The following is a 17680-nucleotide window of genomic DNA, read 5'->3' as shown; positions in this document are numbered from 1 at the left end:
TCTGTCAGAGGGTCAGTACTGAGGGAGTGCTGCACTGTCGGAGGGTCAGTATTGGGGGAGTGCTGCACTGTCGGAGGGTCAGTACTGAGGGAGTGCTACCCTGTCAGGGGGTCAGTACTGAGGGAGTGCTGCACTGTCAGAGGTTCAGTACTGAGGGAGTGCTGCACTGTCAGAGGGTCAGTATTGTGGGAGTGCTACACTGTCAGGGGGTCAATACTGAGGGAGTGCTGCACTGTTGGCACGTCAGTATTGAGGGTGTGCTGCACTGATGGAGGATAAGCAGTGAGGGAGTGCTGCTCTGTTTGAGGGACAGCACTGAGGGAGTTCTGCACTGTCAAGAGTGTTGGCACTGAGGGAGTGCTGCACTGTCGGCCGGTCAGAACTGAGGGAGTGCTGCACTGTTGGAGGGTCTAAACTGAGGGAGTGCTGCACTGTTGGAGGCTCTGAACTGAGGGAGTGCTGCACTGTCTGAGGGTCTGAACTGAGGGATTGCTGCACTGTCGGAGGGTCTGAACAGAGGGAGTGCTGCACTGTCTAAAATACATTGCTGAGAGTTTGTCCATGGTGTTTGAGTGATGGGATCAGGGTCAGAACTGAAGTATAGGTCAGAGTGACACCATTCTGAGTTACAGTGTTTGAGACTGATCCAGGTACGTCAGTGGGAGTGTCCCAGGTTAAGACAGGTGCTGCTGTTCCATTGCACGTTGTGTTGAAGGTGCAGCTTACATCCACAGGCTCTCCTGCAATAATTTCAGCAGGGAATATTGTGGGTTTATCTGTGAAATCTAACAGACAGAGAATGGATCCTTTTAGAGAAATATAATGTGAAGCATCAGTTCAAATAGAAATCACAGTCCCACAAGAGAAAGCACTTTTATAAGGATGATATCAGATCTGAGAGGTTACAATTATCAGGAGAGAATTTCCTGCTTTGAGACTTTGGTGTTTCTGTCTCTCAGCTTAATACACGTTCACTCCGAGACATGTGAATTGAAAACACTGGATGAGAGAAGAGGCTCAGACCAGAGATTGGAGTTAAAAGCAAAATACTGCGGATGCTGGAAATCTGAAACAAAAACAAAAATTGCTGGAAAGACTCAGCAGGTCTGACAGTCTCAGTGGAGAGGAAGACAGGGTTAACATTTCGAGTCCGTATCATTCTTCATCAGACCAGAGGTTTGAGTTCACAGGCTTCTCATTTCCTCAGTGATCTGGGTGATTTATCACCTTCTGGTTTGTTGGATATTTCTGTGCACAAACTGCCAGCTGTATTTTCCATCTGTGACTACAATTCAGGAATCATTTTATTGGCTGTGAAGGGATTTGGATCCTCCTGAGGTGGTAAATTGCGCTGCAGAAATGCACATCTTTCTTTTATCGATACGTCAGACTTTTAAACAGGGCAGGAGAGATTGATGGGAATGGATAACCTGATAATACAGTTAATGCTTTTCATCATTGATATTAAAGTTATTATTAGAGGTTGCTTTAGGACTGAATGGGAAGCTATCACCACATTATTGAGAATCAGACAGTGTGTTATAATAAGCTGTGTTTTTTGTTAATATGTAAACGTCACAGATTGTGTTATTTCCCATTGAGTGTTGAATGTGAATTGTTGATTAATTATAACACAGCACTTACCAGAAACGTGAAGCTGGGTTACAGGGTAATAGTTATAGCTCGGACCATTGTCAAATTCTATTCTGAAAAAATAAGGTCCTGCATCTTCCCGTCTGATGTTGTTTATAATCAGGGAACAGTCGCCATCTTTCAGGTCTCCAGACAGCCGGGTCCGATGGTGGAACCGTGGTAACTCGTGACTGTGATCCTTGGAGTGAAAGGCAATGGGAGCCCAAGGAATTTGTTTCTCGTTATTAAACCTGACTCCACCTCACCTTGGTTTTCCAAATGTGCTGGATAACTGTAATGACATGGAATCTGTACACACGAACCTTCCTGCGCTGTCACCTCTCGTGGAGTGTCGCTTTCCACTCTTGTGACAGTCCAACTGGGGAGAGAAATATCAATATTTAACTCTGGATGGTTTGTAGATCCACTAGACTCGATATCCACCCCCTCCATCACTGGGGCACAGTGGCTGCAGTGTGGACCATCTACAGGACACACAAGGAACTCCCCAAGGTTTCACAACGGATGGAAGAGAATCCTGGACACAGGAGTGGACAAATTCATTCTACGTTGGCTCATGGTCCTCAGGACTCTGTTTAGTGAAGCCAGTCTTCCACCCAACACAGTGTCTACAAGATACACAGGGAAACTGTGTAAACATCTCATCTCTCAACACTGACTGGTTTGAGCGTCGGTTTAACTTTCAGTTATTTTATTTCCATATTGTGGTTGCTATGGTGAAACTGTACAGGAAGTGTGAAGCTGGACTCTCTGTCTATTCTCACTGCAGCTGTGATGTGGTCGTGGTGATTCTCAGTAAAATGAAACCCTCTGATCTCCTCTATCCCCGAGGTTTAGGGAGTGAATTCCAGAGCTCAGGCCCCAGGCAGCTGAAGGCCCGGCTGCCAGTATTGGAGTGATGGGAATCGGGGGATGGTCAAGAGGCCGGAATTGGAGTAACATAGAGATCTGGGACGTTGGTTGGGAGAGAAGCAGGAGGTTACAGAGATAAGGAGGCAGTGTGAGGCAATGGAGGCATTTGAACAAAGAGATCTGAATTTTAAGTTTGAGATGTTGTAGGACCAAGAGTCAGAGAGCTTAGTGGTGATGGGTAAGTGGGACTTAGTGTGAGTTCATACACTGGCTCACTGCTGAATCGGTTCCCAATCACAGCTCAATAAGAATGATCATTTACAAAGACTATTAACCATAAATCTGTCCGAGCTGACGATGATATTACCTTGGAGAAGTGACAGGAGGAAGTACGATTTCCTGATCATTATCCACTCCCAGATATTTCATCAGATTCTCACTCTCAAGCTCTAAAAGAGAAAGGAGTTAATGAGACCTCACCTCTTGTCCAACAGCTCTCGAGAGATCAGAACTGCTTTTAGACAATGTCTTCACTGACTAATTTAATTCTCTGTGGGATGATAGGTGCTCTGCAGAGAGTTACAAGGCTTTAAGAAAGAAGAACAATGAAGGATTTGCATTTCTATAGCATCTTTCACCAGCTCAGGATGTCCCAAAGCTCATGTCCCTGTACTTCCCTCATCCCTTGAGCTAGAAAGCTGTTCAGTACAACACACTTGAGCCTCACACCCAGGTCTCAATAATGAGTAGAAATCTTTCAAAGGCATCAATCATTGGAATCTGTCTTTATAAAGTAACAACATCAACAGAGGACGGTGTTGGTCGTGGAAGTGAATTCCAATCGTTCCGTTACTTACCCAGGACCTGTCCGACTGCTCGCCTGGGGAGGAACTGCCCACAAGCTCTGCTTGTGCTGAATGACCTCTTCCTGTGCTTCTGCCTCTGTGTATTTAATTAGAAAGGGTTGATGTGTCACTGTGAGACAAAATGAGGAAGTAGCAAAGGAGTGAGTAAACAGGCAGTAGGAATGAGTGCGCAATACCACAATGCGTTACAACAGAATCAAACTGTTGGCCAATTCATCACGACTCTGTGATGTTTCTTTTCTGTTGTTTGCTGTTTGTTAACTTCAAATTTCTACCATGGCTCTGAGGGTTTATATTTAAAAATGCTGTTGGAGGATAAATCCTGAGCATGGGCTGCACTGTCAGAGGGTCAGTACTGAGGGAGTGCTACCCTGCCAGAGGTTCAGTACTGAGGGTGTGCTGCACTGTTGGAGCGTCAGTATTGAGGTAGTGCTACAGTATCGGAGGGTCAGTATTGAGGGTGTGCTGCAATGCTGGAGGATAAGCAGCGAGGGAGTGCTGCACTATTTGAGGAACAGCACTGACGGAGTTCTGCACTGTCAGAGTGTTGGTACTGAGGGAGTGCTGCACTGTCGCCCGGTCAGAACTGAGGGAGACCTGCACTGTTGGAGGGTCGAAACTGAGGGATTGCTGCACTGTTGGAGGGTCTGAACTAAGGGAGTGCTGCACTGTTGGTGGGTTTAAACTGAGGGAGTGCTCCACTGTCGTAGGGTCTGCACAGAGGGAGTGCAGCACTGTCTAAAATACATTGCACAAATTGCACAAAATTGCATCTGACGTCTGTGTCTGATGCACACATGAAGTTCATGCACACAACAGGAATATTTCTCTCCCTTTCTGAGCAGCAAGGCAGCCTTCATATCGCATCATCCACTGGCAAGTGTGTGCAGCTACAATGTGACATGTTTACCTTAGAAATTTACATTATAAAGATGGGCACAGGAATTCATCTGATTGGAAAATGTGACAATATGAAGCTATGTCTTTGAGCCAAGAATTTGGCTGCAAAATAAGAATTTTAATCTATAAATATCTACAGAACAGGCTGAGCATTTTAATCACTTGTGTTAATCAATGTAATTTTATTCATAACCCAAATGCTTCTTACAATCTATCGCAGCATGAGAAAGGTGCAGCATTCAGAAAGCACATTCCAATCAGAGGACAGAGTTTAGCAACATCACATTTCTGTTGATTCCTATTCGACCATGTTGGCTGCACACAGCCAGACAATGCCGTGGTTATGATGTGTCCACACAGCAGGATTGGGGAGCACCAGGTATAAGGAAAAGTTTCAGCTTGCTGAGGAGAAGAAGGAGAATCTCTCGTTCCAGGTTTCTCTCCGTACATTAAGAAGCGGGCATGCCGATGTTTCATTCACCAGCTCCTACAACCCTCCCTTTCACTGTAAACTCCTCCCATCCCTACAAACCCACTCTCTCTGTAACAGACTCAAGCCCCTAAAGCCTCCATTTCACTGTAACGTCCAACATCCCTACAACAACACCCCTTTCAGATCTCCCAAAGTACTCACCCTCCCACAGTGCAGCATTCACTCAGTACTCACCCTCCCACAGTGCAGCACTCCCTCAGTACTCACCCTCCCACAGTGCAGCACTCCCACAGTACTCACCCTCCCACAGTGCAGCACTCCCTCAGTACTCACCCTCCCACAGTGCAGCATTCACTCAGTACTCATCCTCCCACAGTGCAGCACTCCCTAAGTATTGACCCTCCCACAATGCAGCACTCCCTCAGCCTTCACCCTCCCACAGTGCAGCACTCCCTCAGCACTAACCCTCCCACAGTGCAGCACTCCCTCAGTACTCACCTTCCCACAGTGCAGCACTCCCTCAGTACTCACCCTCTCACAGTGCAGCACTCCCTCAGTACTGACCCTCCCACAGTGCAGCACTCCCTCGGTACTGACCCTCCAACAGTGCTGCACTCCCTCAGTACTCACCCTCCGACAGTGCAGCACTCCCTCAATACTGACCCTTCCACAGTGCAGCACTCCATCAGTACTCACCTTCCCACAGTGCAGCTCTCCCTGAGTACTGACCATCCCACAGTGCAGCACTCCCTCAGTACTGACCCTCCCACAGTGCAGCACTCCCTCAGTACTCACCCTCCCACAGTGCAGCACTCCCGCAGCACTCACCCTCCCACAGTGCAGCACTCCCTCAGTACTCACCCTCCCACAGTGCAACACTCCCTCAGTAAACACCCTCCCACAGTGCAGCACTCCCTCAGTACTCACCCTCCCACTGTGCAGCACTCCCTCAGTACTCACCCTCCCACAGTGCAGCACTCCCTCAGTACTCACCCTCCCACTGTGCAGCACTCCCTCAGTACTCACCCTCCCACAGTGCAGCACTCCCTCAGTACTGACCCTCCCACAGTGCAGCACTCCCTCAGAACTGACCTGACCACAGTACAGCACACCCTAAGTACTGACCCTCTGACAATGCAGCACTCCCTCAGCACTCACCCTCCCACAGTGCAGCAATCCCTCAGTACTCACCCTCCCACAGTGCAGCACTACCTCAGCACTCACCCTCCCACAGTGCAGCACTCCCTCAGTACTCACCCTCCCACAGTGCTGCACTCCCTCAGTACTCACCCTCCCACAATGCAGCACTCCCTCAGCCTTCACCCTCCCACAGTGCAGCACTCCTTCAGTACTGAACCTCCCACAGTGCAGCACTCCCTCAGCCTTCACCCGCCCACAGTGCAGCAATCCTTCAGTACTGAACCTCCCACAGTGCAGCACTCCCTCAGTACTCACCCTCCAACAGTGGAGCACTCCCTCAGTACTGACCCTCATAAAGTGCAGCACTCCCTCAGCACTGACCCTTTCACAGTGGGGCAATCCGCCAGTATTGACCCTCCCACAGTGCTGTACTCCCTCAGAACTGACCTGACCACAGTACAGCACTCCCTCAGTACTGACCCTCTGACAATGCAGCACTCCCTCAGCATTCACCCTCCCACATTGCAGCACTCCCTCTGTGCTGATCCTCCCACAGTGCAGCACTCCCTCAGTGCTGACCCTCCCACTGTGCTGTGTGAGTTGTTTCAATCAAGACTGGTGCCCAGAGAGGGAGGTTTCAATGCTTAATCATTGAAATCGGTGGAAATTATTTTTAGGCTGAGGGGAACAAGACTTAGTTCCTCAAATCCTTTCTTTTGCAATAACACACAGTACAAGAATCTCTGTTTAATTAAATTCTATTTAAACATTGCTAGGAAAGGATATCTCCACACACTCTGCACTCCCTCAGCACTCACCCTCCCACAGTGCAGCACTCCCTCAGAACTCACCCTCCCACAGTGCAGCACTCCCTCAGTACTCACCCTCCCACAGTGCAGCACTCCCTCAGTACTGACCCTCCCAAAGTGCAGCACTCCCTCAGTACTGACCCTCCCACAGTGCAGCACTCCCTCAGTACTCACCCTCCCACAGTGCTGCACTCCCTCAGTACTCACCCTCCGACAGTGCAGCACTCCCTCAGTACTGACCCTCCCACAGTGCAGCACTCCATCAGTACTCACCCTCCCACAGTGCAGCACTCCCTGAGTACTCACCCTCCCACAGTGCAGCACTCCCTCAGTACTCACCCTCCCACAGTGCAGCACTCCCTCAGTACTCACCCTCCCACAGTGCAGCACTCCCTCAGTACTCACCCTCCCACAGTGCAGCACTCCCTCAGTACTCACCCTCCCACAGTGCAGCACTCCCTCAGTACTCACCCTCCCACAGTGCAGCACTCCCTCAGTACTCACCCTCCCACTGTGCAGCACTCCCTCAGTACTCACCCTCCCACAGTGCAGCACTCCCTCAGTACTCACCCTCCCACAGTGCAGCACTCCCTCAGTACTCACCCTCCCACAGTGCAGCACTCCCTCAGTACTCACCCTCCCACAGTGCAGCACTCCCTCAGTACTCACCCTCCCACAGTGCAGCACTCCCTCAGTACTCCCCCTCCCATAGTGCAGCACTCCCTCAGTACTCACCCTCCCACAGTGCAGCACTCCCTCAGTACTGACCCTCCCACAGTGCAGCACTCCCTCAGTACTGACACTCCCACTGTGCAGCACTCCCTCAGTACTCACCCTCCCACAGTGCAGCACTCCCTCAGTACTCACCCTCCCACAGTGCAGCACTCCCTAAGTATTGACCCTCCCACAATGCAGCACTCCCTCAGCCTTCACCCTCCCACAGTGCAGCACTCCCTCAGCACTCACCCTCCCACAGTGCAGCACTCCCTCAGTACTCACCCTCCCACAGTGCAGCACTCCCTCAGTACTCACCCTCCACAGTGCAGCACTCCCTCAGTACTGACCCTCCCACAGTGCAGCACTCCCTCAGTACTCACCCTCCCACAGTGCAGCACTCCCTCAGTACTCACCCTCCCACAGTGCAGCACTCCCTCAGTACTCACCCTCCCACAGTGCAGCACTCCCTCAGTACTCACCCTCCCACAGTGCAGCACTCCCTCAGTACTGACCCTCCCACAGTGCAGCACTCCCTCAGTACTCACCCTCCCACAGTGCAGCACTCCCTCAGTACTCACCCTCCCACAGTGCAGCACTCCCTCAGTACTCACCCTCCCACAGTGCAGCACTCCCTCAGTACTCACCCTCCCACAGTGCAGCACTCCCTCAGTACTCACCCTCCCACAGTGCAGCACTCCCTCAGTACTCACCCTCCCACAGTGCAGCACTCCCTCAGTACTCACCCTCCCACAGTGCAGCACTCCCTCAGTACTCACCCTCCCACAGTGCAGCACTCCCTCAGTACTCACCCTCCCACAGTGCAGCACTCCCTCAGTACTCACCCTCCCACAGTGCAGCACTCCCTCAGTACTCACCCTCCCACAGTGCAGCACTCCCTCAGTACTCACCCTCCCACAGTGCAGCACTCCCTCAGTACTCACCCTCCCACAGTGCAGCACTCCCTCAGTACTCACCCTCCCACAGTGCAGCACTCCCTCAGTACTCACCCTCCCACAGTGCAGCACTCCCTCAGTACTCACCCTCCCACAGTGCAGCACTCCCTCAGTACTCACCCTCCCACAGTGCAGCACTCCCTCAGTACTCACCCTCCCACAGTGCAGCACTCCCTCAGTACTCACCCTCCCACAGTGCAGCACTCCCTCAGTACTCACCCTCCCACAGTGCAGCACTCCCTCAGTACTCACCCTCCCACAGTGCAGCACTCCCTCAGTACTGACCCTCCCACAGTGCAGCACTCCCTCAGTACTCACCCTCCCACAGTGCAGCACTCCCTCAGTACTCACCCTCCCACAGTGCAGCACTCCCTCAGTACTCACCCTCCCACAGTGCAGCACTCCCTCAGTACTCACCCTCCCACAGTGCAGCACTCCCTCAGTACTCACCCTCCCACAGTGCAGCACTCCCTCAGTACTCACCCTCCCACAGTGCAGCACTCCCTCAGTACTCACCCTCCCACAGTGCAGCACTCCCTCAGTACTCACCCTCCCACAGTGCAGCACTCCCTCAGTACTGACCCTCCCACAGTGCAGCACTCCCTCAGTACTCACCCTCCCACAGTGCAGCACTCCCTCAGTACTCACCCTCCCACAGTGCAGCACTCCCTCAGTACTCACCCTCCCACAGTGCAGCACTCCCTCAGTACTCACCCTCCCACAGTGCAGCACTCCCTCAGTACTCACCCTCCCACAGTGCAGCACTCCCTCAGTACTCACCCTCCCACAGTGCAGCACTCCCTCAGTACTGACCCTCCCACAGTGCAGCACTCCCTCAGTACTCACCCTCCCACAGTGCAGCACTCCCTCAGTACTGACCCTCCCACAGTGCAGCACTCCCTCAGTACTCACCCTCCCACAGTGCAGCACTCCCTCAGTACTCACCCTCCCACAGTGCAGCACTCCCTCAGTACTCACCCTCCCACAGTGCAGCACTCCCTCAGTACTCACCCTCCCACAGTGCAGCACTCCCTCAGTACTCACCCTCCCACAGTGCAGCACTCCCTCAGTACTCACCCTCCCACAGTGCAGCACTCCCTCAGTACTCACCCTCCCACAGTGCAGCACTCCCTCAGTACTCACCCTCCCACAGTGCAGCACTCCCTCAGTACTCACCCTCCCACAGTGCAGCACTCCCTCAGTACTCACCCTCCCACAGTGCAGCACTCCCTCAGTACTCACCCTCCCACAGTGCAGCACTCCCTCAGTACTCACCCTCCCACAGTGCAGCACTCCCTCAGTACTCACCCTCCCACAGTGCAGCACTCCCTCAGTACTCACCCTCCCACAGTGCAGCACTCCCTCAGTACTCACCCTCCCACAGTGCAGCACTCCCTCAGTACTCACCCTCCCACAGTGCAGCACTCCCTCAGTACTCACCCTCCCACAGTGCAGCACTCCCTCAGTACTCACCCTCCCACAGTGCAGCACTCCCTCAGTACTCACCCTCCCACAGTGCAGCACTCCCTCAGTACTCACCCTCCCACAGTGCAGCACTCCCTCAGTACTCACCCTCCCACAGTGCAGCACTCCCTCAGTACTCACCCTCCCACAGTGCAGCACTCCCTCAGTACTCACCCTCCCACAGTGCAGCACTCCCTCAGTACTCACCCTCCCACAGTGCAGCACTCCCTCAGTACTCACCCTCCCACAGTGCAGCACTCCCTCAGTACTCACCCTCCCACAGTGCAGCACTCCCTCAGTACTCACCCTCCCACAGTGCAGCACTCCCTCAGTACTCACCCTCCCACAGTGCAGCACTCCCTCAGTACTCACCCTCCCACAGTGCAGCACTCCCTCAGTACTCACCCTCCCACAGTGCAGCACTCCCTCAGTACTCACCCTCCCACAGTGCAGCACTCCCTCAGTACTCACCCTCCCACAGTGCAGCACTCCCTCAGTACTCACCCTCCCACAGTGCAGCACTCCCTCAGTACTCACCCTCCCACAGTGCAGCACTCCCTCAGTACTCACCCTCCCACAGTGCAGCACTCCCTCAGTACTCACCCTCCCACAGTGCAGCACTCCCTCAGTACTCACCCTCCCACAGTGCAGCACTCCCTCAGTACTCACCCTCCCACAGTGCAGCACTCCCTCAGTACTCACCCTCCCACAGTGCAGCACTCCCTCAGTACTCACCCTCCCACAGTGCAGCACTCCCTCAGTACTCACCCTCCCACAGTGCAGCACTCCCTCAGTACTCACCCTCCCACAGTGCAGCACTCCCTCAGTACTCACCCTCCCACAGTGCAGCACTCCCTCAGTACTCACCCTCCCACAGTGCAGCACTCCCTCAGTACTCACCCTCCCACAGTGCAGCACTCCCTCAGTACTCACCCTCCCACAGTGCAGCACTCCCTCAGTACTCACCCTCCCACAGTGCAGCACTCCCTCAGTACTCACCCTCCCACAGTGCAGCACTCCCTCAGTACTCACCCTCCCACAGTGCAGCACTCCCTCAGTACTCACCCTCCCACAGTGCAGCACTCCCTCAGTACTCACCCTCCCACAGTGCAGCACTCCCTCAGTACTCACCCTCCCACAGTGCAGCACTCCCTCAGTACTCACCCTCCCACAGTGCAGCACTCCCTCAGTACTCACCCTCCCACAGTGCAGCACTCCCTCAGTACTCACCCTCCCACAGTGCAGCACTCCCTCAGTACTCACCCTCCCACAGTGCAGCACTCCCTCAGTACTCACCCTCCCACAGTGCAGCACTCCCTCAGTACTCACCCTCCCACAGTGCAGCACTCCCTCAGTACTCACCCTCCCACAGTGCAGCACTCCCTCAGTACTCACCCTCCCACAGTGCAGCACTCCCTCAGTACTCACCCTCCCACAGTGCAGCACTCCCTCAGTACTCACCCTCCCACAGTGCAGCACTCCCTCAGTACTCACCCTCCCACAGTGCAGCACTCCCTCAGTACTCACCCTCCCACAGTGCAGCACTCCCTCAGTACTCACCCTCCCACAGTGCAGCACTCCCTCAGTACTCACCCTCCCACAGTGCAGCACTCCCTCAGTACTCACCCTCCCACAGTGCAGCACTCCCTCAGTACTCACCCTCCCACAGTGCAGCACTCCCTCAGTACTCACCCTCCCACAGTGCAGCACTCCCTCAGTACTCACCCTCCCACAGTGCAGCACTCCCTCAGTACTCACCCTCCCACAGTGCAGCACTCCCTCAGTACTCACCCTCCCACAGTGCAGCACTCCCTCAGTACTCACCCTCCCACAGTGCAGCACTCCCTCAGTACTCACCCTCCCACAGTGCAGCACTCCCTCAGTACTCACCCTCCCACAGTGCAGCACTCCCTCAGCACTCACCCTCCCACAGTGCAGCACTCCCTCAGTACTCACCCTCCCACAGTGCAGCACTCCCTCAGTACTCACCCTCCCACAGTGCAGCACTCCCTCAGTACTGACCCTCCCACAGTGCAGCACTCCCTCAGTACTCACCCTCCCACAGTGCAGCACTCCCTCAGTACTCACCCTCCCACAGTGCAGCACTCCCTCAGTACTCACCCTCCCACAGTGCAGCACTCCCTCAGTACTCACCCTCCAACAGTGCAGCACTCCCTCAGTACTCACCCTCCCACAGTGCAGCACTCCCTCAGTACTCACCCTCCCACAGTGCAGCACTCCCTCAGTACTCACCCTCCCACAGTGCAGCACTCCCTCAGTACTCACCCTCCCACAGTGCAGCACTCCCTCAGTACTCACCCTCCCACAGTGCAGCACTCCCTCAGTACTCACCCTCCCACAGTGCAGCACTCCCTCAGTACTCACCCTCCCACAGTGCAGCACTCCCTCAGTACTCACCCTCCCACAGTGCAGCACTCCCTCAGTACTCACCCTCCTACAGTGTAGCACTCCCGCAGTACTCACCCTCCCACAGTGCAGCACTCCCTCATTACTCACCCTCCCACAGTGCAGCACTCCCTCAGTACTCACCATCCCACAGTGCAGCACTACCTCAGTACTGACCCTCCCATAGTGCAGCACTCCCTCAGTACTGACCCTGCCACAGTGCTGCACTGCCTCAATACTAACCCTGCCACAGTGCTGCACTCCCTCAGTACTCACCCTCCCACAGTGCAGCACTCCCTCAGTACTCACTCTCCCACAGTGCAGCACTTCCTCAGTACTCACCCTCCCACAGTGCAGCACTCCCTCAGTACTCACCCTCCCACTGTGCAGCACTCCCTCAGTACTCACCCTCCCACAGTGCAGCACTCCCTCAGCACTCACCCTCCCACAGTGCAGCACTCCCTCAGTACTCACCCTCCCACATTGCAGCACTCCCTCAGTACTCACCCTCCCACAGTGCAGCACTCCCTCAGTACTCACCCTCCCACAGTGCAGCACTCCCTCAGTACTCACCCTCCCACAGTGCAGCACTCCCTCAGTACTCACCCTCCCACAGTGCAGCACTCCCTCAGTACTCACCCTCCCACAGTGCAGCACTCCCTCAGTACTCACCCTCCCACAGTGCAGCACTCCCTCAGAACTCACCCTCCCACAGTGCAGCACTCCCTCAGTACTCACCCTCCCACAGTGCAGCACTCCCTCAGTACTCACCCTCCCACAGTGCAGCACTCCCTCAGTACTCACCCTCCCACAGTGCAGCACTCCCTCAGTACTGACCCTCCCACAGTGCAGCACTCCCTCAGTACTCACCCTCCCACAGTGCAGCACTCCCTCAGTACTCACCCTCCCACAGTGCAGCACTCCCTCAGTACTCACCCTCCCACAGTGCAGCACTCCCTCAGTACTCACCCTCTCACAGTGCAGCACTCCCTCAGTACTGACCCTCCCACAGTGCAGCACTCCCTCAGTACTGACCCTCCCACAGTGCAGCACTCCCTCAGTACTCACCCTCCCACAGTGCAGCACTCCCTCAGTACTCACCCTCCCACAGTGCAGCACTCCCTCAGTACTCACCCTCCCACAGTGCAGCACTCCCAAAGTACTCACCCTCCCACAGTGCAGCACTCCCTCAGTACTCACCCTCCCACAGTGCAGCACTCCCTCAGTACTCACCCTCCCACAGTGCAGCACTCCCTCAGTACTCACCCTCCCACAGTGCAGCACTCCCTCAGTACTCACCCTCCCACAGTGCAGCACTCCCTCAGTACTCACCCTCCCACAGTGCAGCACTCCCTCAGTACTCACCCTCCCACAGTGCAGCACTCCCTCAGTACTCACCCTCCCACAGTGCAGCACTCCCTCAGTACTCACCCTCCCACAGTGCAGCACTCCCTCAGCACTCACCCTCCCACAGTGCAGCACTCCCTCAGTACTGACCCTCCCACAGTGCAGCACTCCCTCAGTACTCACCCTCCCACAGTGCAGCACTCCCTCAGTACTCACCCTCCCACAGTGCAGCACTCCCTCAGTACTCACCCTCCCACAGTGCAGCACTCCCTCAGTACTCACCCTCCCACAGTGCAGCACTCCCTCAGTACTCACCCTCCCACAGTGCAGCACTCCCTCAGTACTCACCCTCCCACAGTGCAGCACTCCCTCAGTACTCACCCTCCCACAGTGCAGCACTCCCTCAGTACTCACCCTCCCACAGTGCAGCACTCCCTCAGTACTCACCCTCCCACAGTGCAGCACTCCCTCAGTACTCACCCTCCCACAGTGCAGCACTCCCTCAGTACTCACCCTCCCACAGTGCAGCACTCCCTCAGTACTCACCCTCCCACAGTGCAGCACTCCCTCAGTACTCACCCTCCCACAGTGCAGCACTCCCTCAGTACTCACCCTCCCACAGTGCAGCACTCCCTCAGTACTCACCCTCCCACAGTGCAGCACTCCCTCAGTACTGACCCTCCCACAGTGCAGCACTCCCTCAGTACTGACCCTCCCACAGTGCAGCACTGCCTCAATACTAACCCTGCCACAGTGCTGCACTCCCTCAGTACTCACCCTCCCACAGTGCAGCACTCCCTCAGTACTCACCCTCCCACAGTGCAGCACTCCCTCAGTACTCACTCTCCCACAGTGCAGCACTCCCTCAGTACTCACCCTCCCACAGTGCAGCACTCCCTCAGTACTCACCCTCCCACTGTGCAGCACTCCCTCAGTACTCACCCTCCCACAGTGCAGCACTCCCTCAGTACTCCCCCTCCCATAGTGAAGCACTCCCTCAGTACTCTCCCTCCCACAGTGCAGCACTCCCTCAGTACTGACCCTCCCACAGTGCAGCACTCCCTCAGTACTGACACTCCCACTGTGCAGCACTCCCTCGGCACTCACACCCACAGTGCAGCACTCCCTCAGTACTGACCCTCCCACAGTGCAGCACTCCCTCAGTACTCACCCTCCCACAGTGCAGCACTCCCTCAATACTCACCCTCCAACAGTGCAGCACTCCCTCAGTACTGACACTCCCACTGTGCAGCACTCCCTCAGCACTCACACCCACAGTGCAGCAATCCCTCAGTACTCACCCTCCCACAGTGCAGCACTCCCTCACCACTCACCCTCCCACAGTGCAGCACTCCCTCAGTGCTCACCCTCCCACAGTTCTGCACTCCCTCAGTACTCACCCTCCCACAGTGCAGCACTCCCTCAGTGCTCATCCTCCCACAGTGCAGCACTCCCTCAGTACTCACCCTCCCACTGTGCAGCACTCCCTCAGTACTCACCCTCCCACAGTGCAGCACTCCCTCAGCACTCAGCCTCCCACAGTGCAGCACTCCCTCAGTACTCACCCTCCCACAGTGCGGCACTCCCTCAGTACTCACCCTCCCACAGTGCAGCACTCCCTCAGTACTCCCCCTCCCATAGTGCAGCACTCCCTCAGTACTCTCCCTCCCACAGTGCAGCACTCCCTCAGTACTGACACTCCCACTGTGCAGCACTCCCTCGGCACTCACACCCACAATGCAGCACTTCCTCAGTACTGACCCTCCCACAGTGCAGCACTCCCTCAGTACTCACCCTCCCACAGTGCAGCACTCCCTCAGTACTCACCCTCCCACAGTGCAGCACTCCCTCAGTACTCACCCTCCCACAGTGCAGCACTCCCTCAGTACTCACCCTCCCACAGTGCAGCACTCCCTCAATACTCACCCTCCAACAGTGCAGCACTCCCTCAGTACTGACACTCCCACTGTGCAGCACTCCCTCAGCACTCACACCCACAGTGCAGCACTCCCTCAGTACTCACCCTCCCACAGTGCAGCACTCCCTCAGCACTCACCCTCCCACTGTGCAGCACTCCCACAGTACTCACCCTCCCACAGTGCAGCACTCCCTCAGTACTCACCCTCCCACAGTGCAGCACTCCCTCAGCACTCACCCTCCCACTGTGCAGCACTCCCATAGTACTCACCCTCCCACAGTGCAGCACTCCCTCAGTACTGACACTCCCACTGTGCAGCACTCCCTCAGTACTGACCCTCCCACAGTGCAGCGCTCCCTCAGTACTCACCCTCCCACAGTGAAGCACTCCCTCAGTACTGACCCTCTGACAGTGCAGCACTCCCTCAGTACTGATCCTCCCACAGTGCAGCACTCCCTAAGTATTGACCCTCCCACAATGCAGCTCTCCCTCAGTACTCACCCTCCCACAGTGCAGCACTCCCTCAGTACTCACCCTCCCACAATGCAGCACTCCCTCAGCCTTCACCCTCCCACAGTGCAGCACTCCTTCAGTACTGAACCTCCCACAGTGCAGCACTCCCTCAGCCTTCACCCGCCCACAGTGCAGCAATCCTTCAGTTCTGAACCTCCCACAGTGCAGCACTCCCTCAGTACTCACCCTCCAACAGTGGAGCACTCCCTCAGTACTGACCCTCATAAAGTGCAGCACTCCCTCAGCACTGACCCTTTCACAGTGGGGCAATCCGTCAGTATTGACCCTCCCACAGTGCTTTACTCCCTCAGAACTGACCTGACCACAGTACAGCACTCCCTCAGTACTGACCCTCTGACAATGCAGCACTCCCTCAGCACTCACCCTCCCACATTGCAGCACTCCCTCTGTGCTGACCCTCCCACAGTGCAGCACTCCCTCAGTGCTGACCCTCCCACTGTGCTATGTGAGTCGTTTCAATCAAGACTGGTGCCCAGAGAGGGAGGTTTCAATGCTTAATCATTGAAATCGGTGGAAATTATTTTTAGGCTGAGGGGAACAAGACTTAGTTCCTCAAATCCTTTCTTTTGCAATAACACACAGTACAAGAATCTCTGTTTAATTAAATTCTATTTAAACATTGCTAGGAAAGGATATCTCCACACACTCTGAACTCCCTCAGCACTCACCCTCCCACAGTGCAGCACTCCCTCAGAACTCACCCTCCCACAGTGCAGCACTCCCTCAGTACTCACCCTCCCACAGTGCAGCACTCCCTCAGTACTCACCCACCCACAGTGTAGCACTCCCGCAGTACTCACCCTCCCACAGTGCAGCACTCCCTCATTACTCACCCTCCCACAGTGCAGCACTCCCTGAGTACTCACCATCCCACAGTGCAGCACTACCTCAGTACTGACCCTCCCACAGTGCAACACTCCCTCAGTACTGACCCTGCCACAGTGCTGCACTGCCTCAATACTAACCATGCCACAGTGCTGCACTCCCTCAGTACTCACCCTCCCACAGTGCAGCACCCCCTCAGTACTCACCCTCCCACAGTGCAGCACTCCCTCAGTACTCACTCTCCCACAGTGCAGCACTCCCTCAGTACTCACCCTCCCACAGTGCAGCACTCCCTCAGTACTCACCTTCCCACTGTGCAGCACTCCCTCAGTACTCACCCTCCCACAGTGCAGCACTCCCTCAGCACTCACCCTCCCACAGTGCAGCACTCCCTCAGTACTCACCCTCCCACAGTGCAGCACTCCCTCAGTACTCACCCTCCCACAGTGCAGCACTCCCTCAGTACTCCCCCTCCCACAGTGCAGCACTCCCTCAGTACTCACCCTCCCACAATGCAGCACTCCCTCAGTACTGACACTCCCACTGTGCAGCACTCCCTCGGCACTCACACCCACAGTGCAGCACTCCCTCAGTACTCACCCTCCCACAGTGCTGCACTCCCTCAGTACTCACCCTCCCACAGTGCTGCACTCCCTCAGCACTCACCCACCCACTGTGCAGCACTCCCACAGTACTCACCCTCCCACAGTGCAGCACTCCCTCAGTACTGACACACCCACTGTGCAGCACTCCCTCAGTACTGACCCTCCCACAGTGCAGCGCTCCCTCAGTACTCACCCTCCCACAGTGCAGCACTCCCTCAGTACTCACCCTCCCACACTGCATCACTCCCTCAGTATTGA

At 55.4% G+C, this 17680-nt stretch overlaps 1 protein-coding gene across 5 annotated transcripts in view; it reads right to left on the bottom strand.

Moving 5' to 3' along the window:
* LOC121274071 (sialic acid-binding Ig-like lectin 13) overlaps positions 1 to 17680 on the bottom strand; it is a 43989-nt gene that overhangs the window by 19604 nt on the left and 6705 nt on the right. The window contains exons 1-4 of one of the 5 annotated variants that reach the window (XM_041181210.1): positions 3548 to 3751; positions 3363 to 3447; positions 2873 to 2954; positions 1645 to 2011 (exon numbers count right to left, since the gene is read on the bottom strand). The gene's annotated coding sequence lies outside the window, so the exon portion shown is untranslated. Of the gene's footprint in view, positions 1 to 1644; positions 2012 to 2872; positions 2955 to 3362; positions 3481 to 3547; positions 3752 to 17680 lie in introns of those variants that run through there. The other 4 variants (XM_041181209.1, XM_041181213.1, XM_041181214.1 and 1 more) reach the window with 4 other exon arrangements.

The sequence above is a fragment of the Carcharodon carcharias genome (assembly GCF_017639515.1).
Source record: "Carcharodon carcharias isolate sCarCar2 chromosome 29 unlocalized genomic scaffold, sCarCar2.pri SUPER_29_unloc_24, whole genome shotgun sequence".
Taxonomy (NCBI): Eukaryota; Metazoa; Chordata; class Chondrichthyes; order Lamniformes; family Lamnidae; genus Carcharodon; species Carcharodon carcharias.
Note: the sequence above shows the minus strand (reverse complement) of the source record. Positions and strands in the feature narration are given on the sequence as shown.